The sequence below is a fragment of the Chiloscyllium plagiosum genome, unplaced genomic scaffold, assembly GCF_037043375.1.
Source record: "Chiloscyllium plagiosum isolate Xiang-an unplaced genomic scaffold, Cpla_swu_hap1 HiC_scaffold_1, whole genome shotgun sequence".
NCBI lineage: Eukaryota > Metazoa > Chordata > Chondrichthyes > Orectolobiformes > Hemiscylliidae > Chiloscyllium > Chiloscyllium plagiosum.
Genome location: NW_028270139.1, coordinates 133531651 through 133554562, shown reverse-complemented (window position 1 = coordinate 133554562; position 22912 = coordinate 133531651).

Sequence of the window (22912 nt, the reverse complement as noted above, 5' to 3'; positions counted from 1 at the left end):
GCAGAGAGTCTGTGAGGAGGGATTGACAATTGATCGAGCAAAGTTTCAGTCAGTGTGATGGTTCTATTTTAATGCAAGAAATATCAGGAATAAGGGTGATGAACTTAGAGCATGGATCAGTACTTGGAACAATGATGTTGTGGCCATTACAGAGACTTGGATATCACAGGGACAGGAATGGTCGTTGGATGTTCCAGGGTTTAGATGTTTCAAAAGGAATGGAAGGGAGGTAAAAGTGTTGGGGGAGTGGCATTGCTAATCAGGGATAGTATAACTGCTGCAGAAAGGGAGGTAATTGAGGAGGTCTACAAAGTCAGTATGGGTATAAATCAGAAGCAGGAAAGGAGCAATCACTTTATTGGGAATTTTGAACAGTCTCCCCAAAAGCAACAGAGCAGATCGGGAGGAAGTTTTTGGAAAGGTGCTGAAGTAACAGGGTTTTTGTCATGGGTGACTTCAACTTTCCTAATATTGGATGGAACCTCCTTAGTTTAAATAGTTTGGATGGAACAGTTTTTGTCGGGTGTGTCCAGGAAGGATTCCTGACTCAATATGCAGATAGGCTGACGAGAGGATAGGCCATATTGGATTTGGTGCTTGGCAACGAACCAGGCCAGGAATCCCATCTCTAGGTGGGTGAGTACTTTGGTGATAGTGATCACAATTCCCTAATCTTTACTATACTCATGAAGAGGGATAGGAGCAGATGGTATGGGAAAGTATTTAATTACAGGAGAAGGAATTACAATGGTGTTAGGCAGGAAGGGGCACCTTTTTCATGCAGAGAGTGGTGTGTGTAGGGAATGAGCTGCTAGAGAAAGTGGTGGAGGCTGGCACAATTACAACATTTAAAAGGCAAGTAGGTGGGAATATGAATAGGAAGGGTTTATAGGGATATGAGCCAAGAGCTGGCAAACGGGGCTAGATTAGGTTAGGATATCAGATCGACATGAACGAGTTGGACTGAAGGTCTGTTTCTGTGCTGTACATCTCTATGACTCTGTGACTCTATAACTGGGACAGATAAAGTAGGAACAGATGTTCTCAGGAAAATGCATAACAGAAATGTGGAGATTGTTTAGGGAGCATTTGTTGATAGTGCTGGATAGGTTTGTCCCACTAAGGGAAGGAAGGGATGGTCGGGTGAAGGAACCTTGGGTGATGAGGGATGTGGAACATCTCGTCAAGAGGAAGAAGGAAGCTTACTTAAGGCTGAGGAGGCAAGGAACAGACAGGGGTTTAGAGGGTTACAAGGCAGCCAGATAGGAACTGAAGAATGGACTTAGGAGAGCTAGAGGGGTATGAGAAAGCTTTAGTGGATATGATTAAGGAAAACCCTAATGCATTCTACAATTATGTGAGGAAGAAGAAGATGACCAGAATGAGGGTAGGGCTGATCAGGGATAGTGGAAGGAACTTCTGCCTGGAGTTTGAGGAGGTAGGGGAGGTCCTTAATGAATACGTTGCTTCAGTATTCACTACTGAGAGGGAAATTGTCACTTGTGAGGACAGCATGAAACAGGCTGATATGCTTGAACAGGTTGATTTAAGAAATAGGGTATGCTGAAACTTTGGTAAACATAAGGATAAATAAGTCCCCTGGACCAGATAGGATATACCCTAGGTTACTACAGGAAGCAAGGGAAGAAATTGATCTTTGCGGCCTCACTGTCCACTGGAGTAGTGCTAGATGATTGGAGGATGGCAAATGTTATTCCCTTGTTCAAGAAAAAGAATAGGGATAAACCTGCGAATTATAGACCAGTCAGTCTTACGTCTGTGGTGGACAATTATTGGAGAAGATTCTGAGAGACAGGATTTATGATTAGTTGGAAAAGCATAGTTTGATTAGAGATAGTCAGCACGGCTTTGTGAGGGACAGGTCATGCCTCACAAGACTTACTGAATTCCTCGAGGATGTGTCAAAACACATTGATGAAGTTAGATCAGTGGATATGGTGTATATTGATTTTAGAAAGGTTTTTAATAAGATTTTAGGTTCATTCAGAAAGTAAGGAGGCATGGGATTCAGGGAAATTTGACTGTCTGGCCTATAGAAGACAGAGGGTGGTAGTAGATGGAAAGTATTCAGCCTGGAGCTCAGTGACCAGTGGTGTTCCATGGGGATTTGTTCTTTGTTATTTTTATAATGACTTGGATGAGGAAATGGAAGGGTGGGTTAGTAAGTTTGCTGATGATACAAAGGTTGGTGGAGTTGTGGATAGTGTGGAGGGCTGTTGTAAGTTGCAACGGGATATTGACAGGATGCAAAACTGGGCTGATAAGTGGCAGATTGAATTCAATCTGGAAAAGTGTGAAGTGATTCATTTTGGAAGGTCAAATTTGAATGCAGATTACAGGGTTAAAGGCAGAATTCTTGGCAGTGTTGAGGAACAGAGAGATCTTGGGGGTCCATGCCCACGTTCTACGTTCTATGTTCTATATAAGCACTTTATATAGCCCAAAGCATTTTACAGCTCTCTTTCTCTCTTCATTGAAATACAGCCACTGCTATAAGAGGAAACATGCCAATTCCTGAAAAGTTGCAACATGACAGGAATTTGTCGCATGAAGGAAATGTTCCACATGATTGAAAACTTGAAATATACAGCACATATGATGAAAACATGCCACTTATTGAAAACACAACATATGACAAAATCACAAGTTAGTAGAGGTCACATGGTAAAAACATATCACATGATGAAAATGTAACTCATGGTGAGATCATGATAAATAATGTAAGAAAAGCTTTTTTTCCATCATTTGAGGAATATGGGTATTGCTGGCTGGACCACAATTCATTGCTCATTCACAGTATCTATGAGAAGGCAGAAGGCAGTGGTGAACTGCAGTCTTCACTCACTACTGTCCATTCAGTGTTAGTGAGGGAGCTCCAATGGCAGTGATGGAGCAGTGAGTCAGGATGGTAAGTGGCTTGGAGGGGAACTAGAAGGGTGTGGTGTTCCCGTGTATCTGTTGCCCTTGTCCTTCTAGACAGTAGCAGTTGTGGGTTTCGAACGTGTTGTTCACAATCCATTTAAGAAATACTCTGCACATCTGTTACTCTCATCAAAGTGGAGAAACTAATACTTTCCACATTTAATTCCCATTCATGTTCAAACCCTCCCAAAGCTGTCTTACATCTTCTTCACAATCACTTGTCTTGTCATCCACAAATTTGGAAAAATTATATTTGGTCCCCACCTCTAGATATTTTCTAAACAACCTGTTCAGTGATGTTTTTACACTTTTCAGGAGCAGGCAGGAATTAAACGAAGGCCTCCTGGCCCAGGAGTAGGGACACTACCACTGCAATAGAAAGGCCCATGGGCCCCACCTCTACATATTTTCGTGTTGTTATTACTCCCCTTGAACTTGAGTCTCCAGGCTCAGAGGTATGGGTACTACCACAGCATCACAAGAGTCCTCAATCAGTGGATTCAAAGTGTTTTTCATCAACTGTTTAGAGAAATTATTACACACCTCTAGAGTTGCTGTGGCTTGAGCTTAGACCTCCTGACTCAGAGGTAAGGTCAATACTACAGCATCAGAAGATCCCCTGGTCCACACCTCTTTTCTATATTTGCTCTTAGGAGTTGGGACATTATGTTAAGGTTTTACAGGATGTTGGTGAGGCCTCTTCTGGAGTACCGTGTGCAGTTCTGGTTGCCCTGTTATAGAAAGGATATTATTAAACTGGAGAGGGTTCAGAAAAAGTTTACCAGGATATTGCCAGGAATAGAGGGTTTGAGTTATAAAAATAGGTTGGATAGGCTGGGATCTTTTTCACTGGAGCATAAGAGGTTAAGGGATGATCTTATAGAGGTTTATAACATCTTAAGGAGCACAGATAAGGTGAAAGGTCTTTTCCATAAAGTGAGAAAGTTCAAAAAGAGGGGACATATTCTTAAAGCAAGAGAAGAAAGATTTTAAATGGAGACAAGGAACAACCTTTTTACACAGAGTGGTTCATGTGTGGATTGAAGTGCCAGAGGAAGTGGTGGATGCTGGTACACTTATAATATTTAAGAGACATTTGGAGAGGTACATGAATAGGAAATGTTTGGAGGGATATGGACCAAAGGCAGGCAGGTGAGACCAGTTTAGTTTGGGAACATTGTCGGCATGGACTAGTTGTACCGAAGGGTCTGATTCCATGCTGTATGTCTATGACACTATGACAACTGAACACTTCTTTTCCTGATCTCCAAATTACCTGTGTTAGTTCTTCCCCAATTAATCTCCACCTCTAAGTTGTTGATAAATATTATGAGCAGCTTAGGCCCCAAGTACTGATCATTGTGATACCTTACTGGATGCAACCTGGTAACATGAGAATGATCCATATATTCCATCTGTTTATTTTCTGTCTGTTAACTATTCATTAATTCACATCAGTACATTACCTCTTACCACATGCACTTTAACTTTTCTAACAAATCTACAGTGGGGGACCTTATCGAAATCCTTTTGAAAATCTAAATACATAGAGTCATAGAGATGTACAGCATGGAAACAGACACTTCGGTCCAACTCGTCCCATGCCGACCAGATATCCCAACCTAATGTAGTCCCACTTGCTGGCACCTGGCCCATATCCCTCCAAACCCTTCCTAATCATATACCCATCCAGATGCCTTTTAAATGTTGAAATTGTACTAGCGTCCACCGCTTCCTCTGGCATCTCATTCTATACATGTACCACCCTCTGCGTGAAAATGTTGCCCCTTAGGTGTCTTTTATATCTTTCCCCTCCCACCCCAAATTTATGTTGCCTAGTTCTGGACTCTTCCCTCCCCACAGAAAAGACCTTGTCTATTTATCCTATTCATGCCCTTCATGATTTTGTAAGCCTCTATAAGGTCACCCCTCAGCCTCCGACGCTCCAGGGAACACAGCCCCAGCCCATTCAGCCTCTCCCTATAGCTCAAATCCTCCAACTCTGGCAACATCTTCGTAAATCTTTTTTGAACACTTTCAAGTTTCACAAAATCCTTCTGATAGGAAGGAGACGAGATTTGCATGCAATATTCCAAAAGTGGCCTAACTAATGACCTGTACAGCCGCAACATGACCTCCCAACTCCTGCACTCAATACTCTGACCAATAAAGGAGAGCATACCAAACGCCTTCTTCACTATCCTATCTACCTGCAACTCCACTTTCAAGGAACTATGAACCTGCACTCCAAGGTCTCTTTGTTCAGCAACACTCCCTGAGACCTTACCATTAAGTGTATAAGTCCTGTTAAGATTTGCTTTCCCAAAATGCAGCACCTTGCATTTTTCTAAATTAAACTCCATCTGCCAATCCTCAGCTCATTGGCCATCAGGTCAAGACCCTGTTGTAATCTGAGGTAACCCTCTTCACTGTCCACTACACCTCCAATTTTGGTGTCATCTGCAAACTTACTAACTATACCTCTTATGCTCACATCCTAATCATTTATATGAATGACAAAAGTAGTGGACCCATCACCGATCCTTGTGGAACTCCACTGATCACAGGCCTCCAGTCTGAAAAACAACCCTCTGCCACTACCCTCTGTCTTCTACCTTTGAGCCAGTTCTGTATCCAAATGACTAGTTGTCCCTGTATTCCATGAGATCTAACCTTGCCAGCCAGTCTTCCATGGGGAACCTTGTCGAACGCCTTACTGAAGTCCACATAGATCATGTCTACCGCTCTTCCCTCATCAATTCTCTTTGTTACTTCTTCAAAAAACTCAATCAAGTTTGTGTGACATGATTTCCCACGCACAAAGCCATGTTGACTATTCCTAATTAATCCTTACCTTTCCAAATATCTGTATATCCTATCCCTTAGAATTCCTTCCAACAACTTGCCCACCACCAACATCAGGCTCACTGGTCTATACTCCCCTGGCTTGTCCCTACCACCTTTCTTAAATAGTGGCACTACATTAGTCAGCCTCCAGTCTTCTGGCACCTGATCTGTGACTATTGATGATACAAGTATCTCAGCAAGGGGCCCAGCAATCACCTCCCCAGCTTCCCACAGAGTTCTAGGGTACACCTGATCAGGTCCTGGGGATTTATCCACTTTTATGTGCTTCAAGACATCCAGCACTTCCTCCTCTGTAATATGGACATTTTTCAAGATCTATTTCCCTACATTGTATTTCTACCATGTCCTTCTCCACAGTAAATACTGATGCAAAACTGATGTTTAGTATCTGCCCCATCTCTTTCAGCTCCACACAAAGGCTGCCTTGCTAATCTTTGAGGGGCCCTATTCTCTCCCTAGTTAACCTTTTGTCCTTAATGTGTTTGTAAAAACCCATTGTCAAAGCAATCTCATGTCCCCAGTTTGCCCTCCTGATTTCCCTTTTAAGTATACTCCTACTGCCTTTATACTCTTCTAAGGATTCACTCAATCTATCCTATCTATAGGCAAAAGTGAGGACTGCAGATGCTGGAGATTAGAGTTGAGAGTGTGGCGCTAGAAAAGCACAGCAGGTCAGGCAGCATCCGAGGAGCAGAAGAGTCATGCCTGATGAAGGGCTTTTGCCCGAAACGTCAACTCTCTTGCTCTCGACTCTATCCTGCTTATACCTGACATATGCTTCCTTCTTATTCTTAACCAAACCCTCAGTTTCTTGAGTCATCCAGCATTCCCTACACCTACCAGCCTTTCCTTTCACCCTAACAGGAATATACTTTCTTTGGACTCTTGTTATCTCATTTCTGAAGGCTTCCCATTTTCCAGCCATCCCTTTATCTGCGAACATCTGCCCCCAATCAGCTTTCAAACGTTCTTGCCTAATACCATTAAAATTTGCCTTCCTCCAACTTAGAACTTCAACTTTTAGATCTGGTCTATCCTTTTCCATCACTTTTTTAAATTTAATAGAATTATGGTCGCTGGCCCCAAAGTGCTCCCCCACTGACACCTCAGTCACCTGCCCTGCCTTATTTCCAAAGAGTATGCCAAGTTTTGCACCTTCTCTAGTAGGTACATCCACACACTGAATCAGAAAGTTTTTTTGGAGACACTTAACAAATTCCTCTCCATCTAAACATTTAACACAATGGCAGTCTGAGTCTATGTTTGGAAAGTTGAAATCCCCTACAATAACCACCCTATTATTCTTACAGATAACTGAGATCTCCTCACAAATTTGTTTCTCAATTTTCTGCTGACTATTGGGGGTCTATAATACAATCCTAATAAGGTGATCATCCCTTTCTTATTTCTCAGTCCCACCCAAATAACTTCCCTGGATATATTTCCAGGAATATCCTCCCTCTGTACAGCTGTAATGCTATCCCTTATCAAAATCGCCACTCCCTTTCTCTCTTGCCTCCCTTTCTGTCCTTCCTGTAGCATTTGTATCCTGGACCATTAAACTGCCAATAGTGTCCATCCCTGATCCACATTTCTGTAACTGCTATGATACCCCAGTCTCATGTTCCTAACCATGCCCTGAGTTCATCACCTTCCCTGTTAGACCTCTTGCATTGAAATAAATGCAGTTTAATTTCAGTCCTACCGTGTTCTCTGCTTTGTCCCTGCCTACCCTGACTATTTGACTCTCTCCTTTTCCCAGATGTACCAGTCTCAGATTGATCTCTTTCCTCACTCTCTCCCTGGGTCCTACTTCCACTTACTAGTTTAAATCCTCCCGAGCAGCCCTAGCAAATCTCCCTGCCAGTATATTAGCCCCTTCCAATTCAGGTGCAATCCATCCTTCTTGTACAGGTCACTTCTACCCCAGAACAGTTTTCAATGATATAAAAATGTGAATCCTTCTCCCATACACCAGCTCCTCAGCCATGCATTGATCTATCCTCCTATTCCTATCCTCACTAGCTCATAGTACCGGAAGTAATCGAGGGCCCATTTTAAAATTCCTGTCTAACTCTCTGCATTCTCACTTCAGAATCTCACCCTTTTCCCTTGATCCTGGCACTGGGAAGCAACACACCATTCTGATTTTTCGCTGCTGGCCATGTAAGTGTCTATCTGTGCCTCTGAAAAGAGAGTCCCCTAACACAATTTATCTCTTGGAACAAGACATATCCCTCATTGCATTAGAGCCTGTCTCGATACCAGAAACTTGCCTGTTTGTGCAAATTCCCCTGAGAATCCATCACTCTCTACATTTTCCAAAACAGCATATCTGTTTGAAATGGGAATAGCCGCAGAAGACTCCTGCACTACCTGCCTGCCTCTCTTAACTTTCCTGGTGTTAACCCTTTATGTGACTGTATCTGTGACTTTTCCCCCTTCCTATAACTGCCATCCATCACATCCCCTTGCTCTTGTATATTCCTCATTGCCTCTAACTATCGCTTGAACCGAACCATTCGATCTGATATGATGATTCGCAACCAACAGCACTTATTGCAGATATAATCCTCAGCAACATGTAAACTCTCCCCAAGCTCCCACATCCAACAAGAAAAGCATATCACTCTACGAAGGGCCATTTTTGCTTCTTCCAATCCACCGACCCAGAAAATAGCACCATCTTATTTTTCTACAAAACACTGCTCCAGGCTAACATAATACTTATGGCTTATATTTTTAAGTTTAATCAAGAGACGTATCTCAAATATAAAATATAATCAAGAAAGAACCCACTGTACTCACTATTGTAGATTTACAGCAAAGCTACACTTAAAACTATTCACTTACCTGTTTCTGCGCTGTGACCTCTCCCAAACAGGTTCCTCCAATATCAGTTGTGAATTTCACTGTTTGTTAATTTTCCCAGATGCACTCCGATGTCCATGATACATGAATTCAACAGCAAAGGCAGTAACTGCGTAGGTTCACTGCTGTGTCAGTTAGCAGTGTGGGTTTCTTTCTCTTTCTCTTCTGCATGGACCTGACCATGTGCTGCCTTTGTCTGTTCCGCTCCCTTTTAAAAATGCCATTGTTTTGACTTTTTTCTCTCCAAAGTTCTAAAACAATGCAAGAGCATATAAAATAATTGCTGCTCCTGGAATTCAAGAAAATCACCTCTAACACCTAAAATACCTCAAAAAATACCTGTTACCGCCAGATATTTTCCCGTCCTGCACGTCCATCAATTCTTGTTTACCAATATTCTTCGTAACAACTTCAAAAAACTTCAACAAGTTTGTCAAACAAAAACAGAAACTGCAGAGTTAATGTTTCAGTTCCAGTGACCCTTCTTCAGAACATGTTCGTCAAACATGAACTCCTATTGGCAAATCTATGCTGACTATGTCCAATCAGATCCTTATCAACCAAGTGTTTATGTGTCCCATCTTCTATAGTAGATTCCAGCATATTCTCTGTAACTGATATAAGGCTAACAAGTCTGTAGTTCCTTCTTTTCACTCTCACTTCCTTCTTGAACAGTGGATTCCAAACTACAGGAATCATTCTAGAATCTATAGAATTTTGGAAGATAGTCACTTATGCACCAACTTTCTCTATTAGCACCTCCTTTAACACCCTGCAACTCCTCAGCATCTGTGAGGGAAGGAGTGAATGTTTTGGATGTGGTACCAATGAAGGGGACTGCTTTGCCCTGGAGTGTGTCAAGTTTCTTGAGTGTTGTTGGAGCTGCACTCATCCAGGCAAATACTCCATCACACTTCTGACTGGTGCCTTGTAGATAGTGGGCATGCTTTGGGAAGCCAGGAGGTGCAGTTGAAAGCAGGTTGCAAGACAAAAATACACAAGAAGATGAGAATATACCAGATGAAGAAAACATGATGGGTACCAAAAATACACTGTATGAAAGAACCATGCCACCATTTTGTAGTGAAACTCTCATGTCGATAATGACACTGTAGCAAACAGTACACTGCAGAGCAACTGTTCTGAGTGACTTACACAGTAGCAAATCTTTATCAGGCGAATTGTGCTGTAGTAACATTATATCAGGTAACCAATACTGCACTAAAACTGTACCAGATGCTGATGCACCCTGTGGTGATATTGTACCAGGTAAGTCAGAGGATAGTTATACATTCAAAGTTTGTGAGAAGATTTGTAGCTCGGGTGCTCGTTGCTGTGGTTCTGTTCGCCGAGCTGGAAGTTTTTGTTGCAAACGTTTTTTTGCAACCGGAAGCGGCAGGGACAGGCCACTATAAATGCCGGAGGAAACACCATAGAAACGCTTCACAGGAGGCTCCCAAGCACTGAGGATGTCACCTAGACAGGGGACGAAACGTTTGCAACAAAAACTTCCAGCTCGGCGAACAGAACCACAGCGATAGTTATACATCCTGTTATTCACTTTTCAGTGATATTGCATCACATGGCACTTAGGTAAAGCTTTATTTAACCATATAATTTTTATAGAATCCACAATACTTGATTAATATGACAAATGTAGAATTCTTTAAGTAAAAACAAAATACTGCTGATACTGGAAATCAGAGACTCAGCAGGTCTGGCAATCTCAGTGGAGTGGGAAACAGAATTAATGTTTCCATTCCAGTATGAGTCTTCTTCAGAATTAAAATGGAAATGTGATGGTTTTTACGCTGTCGAACTAGATGGCGTAGGGAGCAAGTGGAACAGAAGGTAAGGTCAGGGAAAGGTTAAAGGTTGAGGGAGATTAGAGACCACAGGTGTCACAGAACAAAAGGCAAACGGAGCGATTGCAGTTGTCGAGTAATTGGACTTGAAGCATTAACTCGGCTTCTTGTTCTACACAGATACTGCCGGATCAGCTGAGTTTCTCCAGCATTTTCTTTTTTTATTTTAAAATTCTTCGGAGTTTGCTTTGCTTTTCAGTGAGCAGGATGATGGAGTGATGTTCTGCAAATGTGCCTGTTGTACTCATGCGGATAGTGACCACAAAGCAAGAGACAACCCGACATATAATTCTGTAAGAATTACCCATGCTCCAATCACTTACCAGTCCATTTTACTGTGTCCTTACCTCTTTCTTTCAAGAATAAAAACCTTCTGTCAACGGAACTGTTTAGATTACTGACATCCAGATAATTGACTTTCTGCCATATATAGGTTAATGCTCCTGAAAGGGTTATACAGAGGCCTTTTCTTTCATTGTTTTTTATATATATATATGTATATATATAATATATATTTTAATTGCCTTGAACTACCTTAAACTGTCTGTCTCTCCAGCTCCAACTCATCAAACTCATTGTCAGGTGACAACCTAGAGAAACAAGGGCCTAATTGATCGGTTGGTGCAATAGCCTTGAGAACTTGATTCAGATATCGACCGTTAGGGAGCCAGTTTAACTCCTGCATTTGGAGCAGGCGATGACTGAACATCAAGACTATTAACCTCTGGCCTGGCAGGCTTGGAGACATCACAGCAGCAGTAATTAGGGAGTCATTCAGAATCACATGTTTCACTTACACTGGCATGTCAGTCAATACTGCCTATGACAGCTTCATTTGGCTGAGTCCCACAGAACACCGGCTCATAAAATACTTTCTGCTCCAGAAGAAAAACTCTCTTTGATGATGGCTGGAAAATACCATATTTCTTTCTTACCTTAAACTTTTTTTAAATCTTTCACTTTCTGCTTCAGTTCCTACATGCAGATAAGAGTTAGATAACATAGCTAAAATATACAAGCGGAAAGAATTCCACGTCACCTTTAACTTCTTGTGGATCATAGCAGTGTTTTAACCATTTCCTTCCAACCTACAAATAAAGTTACGGTGATGACTCGCAATCCTCATGCTTTGGAAATCTAAACCCAGTGTCATTGTCTACTACTAGATAATTTCTCTTTGTCTTCTCTTTCACTCTTTCTAACCTTGTCAGGGGCCACCACTTCAACTTTCACCAAAGGTCATGAAGAATTAAAGAAGTTCCTGTATGCATGGTATTAATTCCTGAAGATTCCTGAAGAAGGGCTCATGCCCGAAACATTGATTCTCCTGTTCCTTGGATGCTGCCTGACCTGCTGTGCTTTTCCAGCAACACATTTTCAGCTGCATGGTATTAATGACTTCCATTCCCCAGCCACCCAACGCCAGCCTTACCCACACAATTCTCAATCTCACTTCTACTGGCACAGTGTTTTCAGCTAACTAGAGTCACACGGCATGGAAACATACCCTTTGGTCCATCTAGTCCATGCTAATGATAATCCCAAACTAAACTATTCCCACATGCCTGCACTTGGGTCATATCCCTCCAAACCTTCCTTATAGATGTACTTATCCAAATGTCTTTGCAGCATTGTAACTATACCCGCGTCCACCACTACCTCTTGAAGTTTCTTCCATGCATGAAGCACTCTCTGTGTAAAAATGTTTTCTCCTACCCAATGTCCTTTTTAAATCTTTTTCCTCTCATCTTAAAAATATGTCCCCTAGTCTTGAAAAATCTAGGCCCTGTACCAGGGAATTGCTGCATCTCAAACTCTACAACGCACTTTCACTTCCTTCATAATGCACCATGTTGACCAGGTTTTTATCCAAAACCACAATTGGTCTGATTGGAGTCCAACATGGCTATGCTTCTGTGAAACACCTCGCAAAGTTTTTCTACATTAAATTTACTATATGACGTGCAGATTTTGACATGGTGGTGCTCATGGCGGTGATTTGTTTTAATGCATCAAATTGACCAGAGGAAAATCAATTATTTCCATAGATTCCATGGCTCTTGATTTTTTTTTGTTGTTGTCAGGATGTGAGCAGCACTGGAAAACATTCATTTATTGTCTATCCCTGAGAAAATGGTGATACTTGTTTGTACAACAGTATCCTTGCTAGTCCACTACAGAGTTTTATCCCCTGTGTGAACACCACAGCAAGCCAACTAAATAGAGCCATAAGTTGGCCAAAGCTAGTGGAGCTATAAAACCATTATTGAAATAATTACTTAATGCTACCAATATTCACGAAAGATGGAATTTCATTATGCATGCCATCCTGCTGAAGGTCCGTATTCAATATTGCTGCACGTTTTGAGAGCATTATAGGCCACTATCCAAATTGAGGACTTTTAAATCTCCCACCAGATATTGAAGCAGAGAGACTTTTTCTCAAGTTTTATTCTTTTCCCTTCCTCTCCTGAATGTGTTGGCTAAATTTGGGAGGTACATTTGGGGCGGCACGGTGGCTCAGTGGTTAGCACTGCTGCCTCACAGTGTCAGGGACCCGGGTTTGATTCCAGCCTTGGGTGATTGCTTGTGTGGAGTTTGCACGTTCTCCCAGTGTCTGCATGGATTTCCTCCAGGTGCTCCGGTTTCCTCCCACAATCTAAAGATGTGCAGGTTAGGTGAATTGGCCTGACTAAATTGCCCAAAGTGTTCAGGGATGTACAGGTTAGGTGCATTAGTCAGGGGTAAATGTCGAGTAATGGGTTAGGGTGGGATACTTTTTGGGGGGTCGGTGTGGACTTGTTGGGCCGAAGGGCCTGTTTCCACACTGTAGGAATGCTAATTCTAATTCTAAAAAATCCAGAAATGGCCACCAGTCTCATGCTATCTGATCCAGGAGTCTGGGTAGTGACTGCATGTCTGGGTAGTGAATAGTGTATATCAGAGTTGATCTTGAACTCACTCATTGGCCACACATGGGCAGTTCCAGCAGAATCATTCATTGGTGATGTGGAGCAGAAACTCTGAATGATTTTGAAGTAAAATACAATACCTCGTAGTACTTCAGTAGAGGGTCCATCAACACCACACGGACCAGAGATCAAACCAAGAACATTCCCAGTTTGTGTGACTCAGACCATCCCAGGCTGTGTGATTCCCCACTAGGAACCCAACTGTTCAAGCAAGGTGGCGGAAATGGCAGGTTAGGTAGTGTTCAGGCTCCCTTTTGGCTGACTGCACGCACCCGTTGTTTAAAATTATTTATTCTTATTATCATTATTTCTTAATTTCACTTCTTGTATCAAATTCAGGTTTACTTCTTTCTGTGGCTGACGGTTTGGCAGATTTGTTTGGACAGCCCCGCATCAGTGGCAGTTTCAACAGTCCCCCGCTCCTTGGCAGTTTTGGCAGGCCCCCAGTCCTCTGCAGTTTCAACGGGATCGAGTCCTCGTCAGTTTCGGGCATGCCTCCAGTCCTCGGCAGTTTTTGAATGGCCCCTGGTTCTCTGCAGTTTTGAGAGGGCCAGGTCCTCAGCAATTTCAACAAGCCCCTGGTTCTCTGCAGTTTCGAGAGGCCCCCCTGTCATGGGTAGCTGGGGAACGCCTTGCTCCTCGGCATGAAACCAAGAGGCTGTGGAGTGAACAAAAAATGATATTTGTCCTAACTTTGTCTCTTGTTTTTAATGTATGATATATGTAATTAAATGGCGCTGTCTTTGTGGCCTAATTTTTTTTCACAAATATAAGTAATATTAAATTTTAATCTAACTGTCATTATCTTGAACAGACAATAAAGCATATACTTTTAGATACATATTAAGACAATTGTTATAATCTGTTTTCCATTTCTATTATGTATAATAACAAGCAATTTCTCGTGAAAACTGATAGAGAGGAATCTTCTTCAGAGACAATGATATTAAAGTAAGGTACAGATATGGAATTTGCATCAACTTGTACAATGTAAGCCCTTTCAACAGCCCCTTTCTTTTCCCAACATGGTACTGTAACAATGTCAAACAATAACAATACACTTCATGAAGCATGAAGTCATTACACTGTGAGTTGTGAGGTGAAACAGATTTGTCAAATCAAAAACTCCAGTGATTTCTCACTTCCAATGTCATTCTCTTAACAGATATTAGCAACATAAGGCTGTGTCAGGGCAACTGGAGAGAGGAAGTCACATAAACACTTTCTCTACTCCATCAGTCCTCTTTCTGAAAGGTCTGGAAAGGAAAGTCATTTTGCATTTTCTTTTCTCTTCAACATTTTGTCAGGATGATTACAATCATAGATATAAATAAAACAAGCTTTTAATCAAATTGTTTCTTAAATTTAATACACGATCTTAATTGATCCAAGTAAAAAAACTTGATCAGAGTCTTTTGACTCATTGGTGTCCTTCTTATGCTGCAATACCTATTTGTTTACAATTTTTTTTTAAGCATTTTTGGAACAAAGTGAAGCAAGTAGACAAGATTGCTCCTCCATAGTCAGTCTAATTCAAGAGGGTTTTGAAATTTCTGGTCATCAGGTGTACAGATGAAGGCAGAAAACCTAAAATTTACTACTGAGGTTTGGTATTATTATTTGATAGCATCCTTAACGATTTCACATTCATAACTATTTTATACTGACACATCTGTTATATATTCTATGTGTCTCAGAGCTTTGCAGAGATGATACTAACAGGTTTTTATTCACAATGCTTGAAAATATCTGCTGCATGCTTCCAGCTGATGCTTTCAGTTACACTTACAGCACATTTACTTTTCACTAATCCACACCCAAGCTTAACCAATCAAGCACAGTGAACTTCCACAATAAATGGACTTAAATAATCAATCACAGAGCAATCAAGCTATTAAACACTTCCTCCCTCCCCCACCCCTTATCAAGCTAAAACCTTATTTTAAACTAAATCAACCTAAACAACTTACATATCTAGTTTCACAGGGTTCAATGTGTCAGTTTTCACAAAGTACAAAAATAGTCTTTGAGAAAGCATGAAGGACAACCACAATCTGTTGATGAGGTGGATGACCAACATCACAGTCACAAATTGGAAAATGAAACCATATCTAAATCAGGAATAGGCCGCTCAGCCCCTCAGATCTGTTCCATCATTTAATACGGTCATTGTTGACCTGTTACGCTATTTTCACACCAAGCCCTGATATCTTTTACCTCCTTATCTATCTACCTCTAGCTTAAAAATAATCAAAGTCTCTGGACTTAACTTTTCCATTTTCAGGAAAATGTTTCCTTGAGTGGGGCTCATGGTGCTGGGTCTATCATAGTTCCCTGCAAATTTTCCCTCACAACGTTTGCACTTCACCTCATTAACTTGAACCCAAGCCTATAAAATTCAAATAACAGGGTAAAGCAAGATGATCCCAAGTCAAGAACCAGGGGTCACAGTCTCAAGGTATGGGCTAGGCCATTTAAAACTGAGATAAGGTGAAATATCTTGACCCAGAGAGTGATGAGCCTGTGGAATTCTCTGCCATAGAAAGCAGTTGAGGCCAAAACACTGAATATGGGGAGAAAACAGGAACATTATGCTGAGTTTGATGATCAGCCATGCACATACTGGGCTGAATGGCCAACTCTTGATCCTGTCTTCTATGATGCTATGTGATTATGTATGAGGCCTCTAATGGCAGCTGCCTTGGGGATTTGCGCAGCAGAAGAGGCAGAAGTGGTCACTATTGTTAGGGCCTTCTAGGGTTGATGCTGTTGACTCCAGACAAAGAAGTTGAAGTTCAATTATCAGAGATACGTTTGTTCAAATGATTGGGAAAAGAAAAAGCAAAAGCAGGTGGAGGACAAAGTGGATATTTTTAGTTCAGAGAGGTTTGTTGAATTGGGCAAAGTTCTGGCAGATGGGATAAATGTTAATAAATGTGAAGTCATCCATTTTGGGAGGAATAACAATAAAAAGGACTATTTCTTAAATGGTAAAAATTTGCAGCGTGATGCTATGCAGAGGGACCTGGGTGTCCTTGTGCATGAATCACAGAAGGTTTGTCTGCAGGTGCAGCAGGTAATTATGGAGACAAATGGAATTTTGTCCTTCATTGCTGAAGGAATTGAGGTTAAAAGCAGGGAGGTTATGTTGCCGCTGTACAGGGTGCTGGTGAGGCCACACCTGGAGTACTGTGTGCAGTTTGGTCTCCTTACTTGAGAAAGGATGTACTGGCAATCCAGGGGATTCTGAAGTTGAGGGGGTGGCATATGAGGATAGACTGATTTTTTTTTTAGATTAGATTACTTACAGTGTGGAAACAAGCCCTTCGGCCCAACAAGTCCACACCGACCCGCCGAAGTGCAACCCCTACATTTACCCCATCACCTAACACTACGGGCAGTTTAGGATGGCCAATTCACCTGACCTGCACATTTTTGGATTGTGAGAGGAAACCGGAGCACCCAAAGGAAACCCACGCAGACATGGAGAAAATGTGCAAACTCCACACAGAGAGTCACCTGAGGCAGGAATTGAACCCGGGTCTCTGGCGCTGTGAGACAGCAGTGCTAACCACTGTGCCACTGTGCCGCCATATTCATTGGAATTTAGAAGAATGAGGGGAGTTTTATAGAGACATATACAATTATGAAGGGAATAGATAGGATAAAAATAGAGAGGATGTTTCCACTGGCAGGTGAAATGAGGACAAGAGGGCATAGCCTCAAAATTAGGGGGAAGCAGATTTTGGACCAAATTGAGAAGGAACTTCTTCACCCAGAGGTTTGTGAATCTGTAAAATTCTATGCCCAGTGAAGTAGTTGCGGCTTCCTTAGTCTTTCTCAGTTTTAAAGCTAAGATAGATAATTATGGTGAGAGAGTGGGTAAGTGGAACTGAGGCCCTGAAAAGGTCAGCCATGATCTTATTGAATAGCAGAGCAGGCTCAAAGGATCAGACAGCCTACTCTTGCTTCCAGTTCTTATGTAAAAAGATTTTTAACAAAGCATTTGTATTAAAAATCATACACAGAAGAAGCTGAGTGTATCCCAGAATGTTACAATCTTAAGAATGATGACTTGATGAGGAAATGGAGACCACTACATATTCAGTCTGATGAAAATGGACAGAAGTTCATCAAGGTATAATACTTGGGGGTTATGGAAAGGAGGTGATGTGGGTCGCACATGAATTACCAGTAGGAGGTCATTTGCAAGTAAGGAAAACTTGAGCCAAAACACAGAAACATTTTCATTGGTCTGGATTACACAGAGATATGGTTGAATTTTGCCAGTCATGTCATACATATCAGGAAATAGGAAAACCTCAAGCAGTGATACAATCAGCACCTTTAATACCAATTCCAGCATTTAAGGACTCTTTTACAAGAGTCTTATTTGAAGTGAGATGCAGCAAATGGAGCTCATCCATGATGTTCGTGCCAAACCCAGATAATACACAATGTTTATGTGTTGATTACCGCAAAGTCAAAGCAATTATGAAATCTCATTCATATCCTATACCATGACTGGAAGACTATATTGAGAAGGTAGGACAAGCAACTTATATTGGAAAGTTGGACTTACTCAAAGGATACTGGCAGGTACTTTTATCCGAGAGCGCCAAGGAAATTTTGGGTTTCGTGACACTGAATAGACTTTACCTGTTTAAAGTTATGTTGTTCGGTATAGTAAATGCGCAGCTATATTTCAAAGTCTGACCAATAAAGTCATTTTGGGATTACCCAATTATGTGGTGTACATAGATCTGGTGACTTTTAGTCACAAATAGAAGGAACATTTGGAGCATATATCGAACCTGTTCAATCAACCTCGGGTGCAGGCTCGGTGTTAAATCTGGCTAAGAGTGAGTTTGCAAAAGCCCAACTCACATTCCTAGGTCGTATCATTGAGCATAGAAAGGTGGCTCCCTGGGATGTGAAAGCAAAGATTACTGCAGAGTTTCCCACACCATCAATGAAAAGGGAAGTCCTATGATTCCTAGGACTGAGTGGTTTTTATCAAAAATTTGAACCAAATTATAACAGCTTGGTTCTCCACTGACTGACTTATTGAAGAAGTGCAGAAAATTTCAGTGGACGGAAGAATATCAGAAGGGACTTGACATGCTGAAAAATACGTTAACCACTGCCCCAGTGTAGCCACATCTAATTACCCATTCAAAGTGGCTATAAATGCCAGTGATGTTGGTGTCAGTGATGTACACTTGCATGAGGACAATGAGAAGGTAGAAAGACCCTATTGAGTATTTTTCCAAAAGGTTGAATATTCATCAAGAGAAATATTCCACAATTAAGAAGGAGATCTTGAGTTTGGTGTTGATGATGCAACATTTCAACATCTATTTTGCTAATAATTTGTCTGAGACACTTGAATATACTGATCATAACATCTTAATGTTTTTGGAAAATTTTAAAGATAAAAGTACCAGAATGCTTATATGGAATATGTTGTTACAAATATTCAATTTAAAAATTATACATGTGACAGGTCGAGATAATATAATTGCCATCATGTTGTCACAACTTTGATGGAGAAAGATGAAGGTATTCGGAAGAAAGGAATTGAAATGGACTGTAGTATTGAATGTTTGCATGCTTGGAGTCAATATAATGTAAGCTACCTTTGTTTAACGGGGGGAGTGTGACAATACTATGGCTTGAAGAGATGTATTTTGATCATTTTTTTTAAGAAGAGAGATTAAGACAGAGGTCTCAAGAAGTTTGCCTCAACCAATGAGGCTTTGGTTTTTAAAAAAAATTAGAATAATAGAAACAGCATGAATGGGTCGGTCAGGCTGCCAGAGAATCAGGGTTTTAGTTTAGCTCTCAGCAATTGTTGGTCTTTTGGAAGCTGGTTGTGAAAGCTGCTCCATCTCCCTCTCTCTTTGCTTCAACTAAAAGCTTGGGTTCTCTCTGTTACCAGAATGGCATGTGAAATAATCTGTTTTAGTGAATTTGTTTTTGCCAAAGGTGTGTTTATGGAATGATACTGTATTGTAAAATTTGCTGTTTAGTAGTATTATTCTGTTACGTTTTACAAACGAATTGGACCAATTAATTGCACTAACTGATATGTCCACATCACACTAACTGAGATCTCCACATCACTCTAACTGAGATCTCCACATCACAGTAACTGATATCTCCACACTGCATTAGCTAATGTCCTAGTAATAACTGATTTGGTTACATTTCACTTACAGACCAACTATGACTCAATCCTATACAGTAAGGACACTGATCCCTGGACTCTGGTAGATCCAAGCGCAAGACAGATCATGATCAACCCCTGGACTGGAATTGGATGTGCTCTTGACTGTGTTCATCTTGAAACCATGAAAGGACAGTTTGACATTCAGACAGTGCCATTTATTTGAAGCACAGTCAGTATTTTCTGAGTAAGCTGCTAGTATATGCTGTGTGTGTATCATTGCTGTAGGATGGTGCTACACAGTAACATGCCTCACCCCTGGACAGTTCATTGCTACCCACTGTGAGAAGTTGCCTGACTCTCCCTCTCTGCTAACATTCAACACAAGTCACTGTGGTTGGCAGCCTTAAAGCAGGTGCAAAATGAGTGGACTCTAAGAAATTAGGCTAAGACCCATATGATGCATCTTGCTTAGGTACGAGATGTGTGTGTACAAACCAATCCGGCAGACACATTAAAAAATAGGTGAAGACCTGAAAGGCTGGTTTGTGAATCTGTCCAAACACCAAGTGTGGTGATGTGGTTAGGCAATTGGTTTGCCAATGTTGACTTGGGGTGGACAAAGGGTGGAAGAGAGTGGTTTCCATGGAGCATGAACGAATATTGTGATGAAGAAAGAGATGGATGATAAAAGAAGCAAACAGTAAGTTGCTGGATTCTGGATTAGTGGTGCTGGAAGAGCACAGCAGTTCACGTAGCATCCAAGGAGCAGCAAAATTGATGTTTCAGGCAAAAGCCCTTCATCAGGCGTCGATTTCGCTGCTCCTGGATGCTGCCTGAACTGCTGTGCTCTTCCAGCACCACTAATCCAGAATCTAGTTTCCAGCATCTACAGTCATTGTTATTACCTAGTAAGTTGCTGGAGCCAGGCAATTTCTGTCTGACTTTCCGATCTGGAATTGATGTTGTCAAGAGGAGAACTGGGAGCTGCGTATAAATGTTGGTCTAATAATGAGGTCAAAATATATGTTAAAAAGGCAGTCACCACCCAATAGCAAGATTCTGAACTCACCATTTAAACGTTAAGGGAAAAATCAAGAAATGTTTTCTTGAAGTAGTGATTCTGATTTTTTAAAAACTCACATCCTATTTTCCAAACTTTCTTGCTATTTCCCATGTCCTCCTAAAAATAGAAAAATTCAACCCTTTGCTACCACATCCAGGGATAATTAATTGTGTTACTGATTGAGACAGTGATTAATTGTGTCACTGGCCTGATTGTATTGCGCTATTCTTGAGAAGACCCTTCCCACATATAGACACAAGATACTGCTGGGATGATAAAGGGCAAGATCAAAGAAGCAAAGTCGTGATGATGCAACAAAACCTGATAGAAGCTGCCTCCCAACAGGCAAAGGGGTGGGTCAGAGAAGAAATCAACCAAATGAAGACACCAGGAAGTGACAGCTGGTCACCCACAGGCCTGCTCCCTTGTTGGAAGACTATGTAGACATCAGGGAGCTTGATGCAAATGTGCAACTTGAGCTGTATATGAGAAACAATAAATTAGATATCACAGAATAGGGACTGAACCAACCAAATCTGTGTAGTTTACATTGATTCTCATGCTGCTTGGTAGTAGGTTTGGTATGCAAAAACACATGAAGCATAAAAACAGAAATTTCAACCATAAAAACAGAAGCTCAACAGGTCTGGCTACATCTGTGGAGAGAAATTGTCAACTTGCTGAGCTTTCCCAGCAATTTCTGTTTTTGCTTCTGATTACAGCATCTACTGTTCTGTTGGTTTTTATTTAACAGATGGGGCATGTTGGCCTACATAGAGTCATAGAGAGAGTCATAGATTCCTACAGCACGGAGACATGCCCTTTGGTCCAAAATGTTCAATGTCGACCAAAATGTCTGTCCATGCTAATCCTATTTCCCTGCACTCAGCCCATATCCTTCTAATCCTTTCCAATCCATGCATTTGTCTAAATGCCTTTTCGCTGGCAACTCATTCCATATGTGGACCACCCTCTTTGTAAAAACATTGCCCCTCAGGCTCCCTTTTATTCTTTGCTCTCTAACTTTAAACTGATGCCCTCTAGTCCTTGATTCCGCAACTCTGGGAAAAAGACTGAATGCATTCACCCTACATGTGCCTCTCATGATCTTATACACCTCTATAAAGACCCCCTCAGTCCCTTAGCTGTAAAGAAAAATGTTATAGCTTGTCCAACCTTTCCCTATAACTCAGATCTTTGAGTCCTGGCAACATCCTTGTAAATTTCTTCTGCACTCTTTCCTGTTTAATAACATCATCCTACAAAAACTGAACACAATATTCCAAATGCGGCCTCCCCAACATCCTGTATAACTGCAACATAACTTCCAACTTTATACTCAATGCCCTGACTGATGAAGGCCAGTGTGCCAAAAGCCTTCTTCACTCCTGTCTACCTGTGACTCCACTTTCAGAGAACCATGCATCTGAAGTCCAAGATTACTCTGTTGCACTACACTCCTTTAAATTTGTTCTGAATTGGAGTGTGTTATTGTTTATATTCCACTATCTTTGGAGATGACACAGCCTCTAAAGCAGTGATTTTCAACCAGTTTATTGCGGCAAAGTGTGCCAAGGAATTTTCAGGAAACAGTTCCTGAGTGTCAAGGTTTCCCATCTCCTCCGGAGCCTCAGTGTCCAATATTGAAAGCAGTATTTGCTGACGCCAGGCGCCCTCTTGACATGATAAGAATAAACTGTACATTTCTTCTTAAAGAGATGCATAGTTGAAATGGCATTTTAACCTGCCTGGACATATTTCCACATTAGCACAGATTTTAAGGTTAAAAATTTTATAATTTTTTATTTAGTTATGCCTCTGATCTAAGTCTTAGATTCTAAGAAGCAAACTTCTCCAGCAAGGCTGTAACATATAAATAATTGGAAAACATTGACCATCTGAACTAAAACTGTTGGATGTATCCCACAGCATGAATCAGAAAAGGAAGAGACAGAGAACAGGTACAGCAAAAAAAAATCAAAACGGTTTGGAAATATATTTCACTTAATTTAATAAAAGAAAATTATTCTTTATAATCGGTTTGATTTTAACCTCTAATTCTTGTTGCTTGAAAGGAGAGGAGGTTTAGATTTAATTCTCATTCTGAACTTCCTCCTAAGCAACGATAAGAGCAAATTCATGTAAGTTTATAATCATC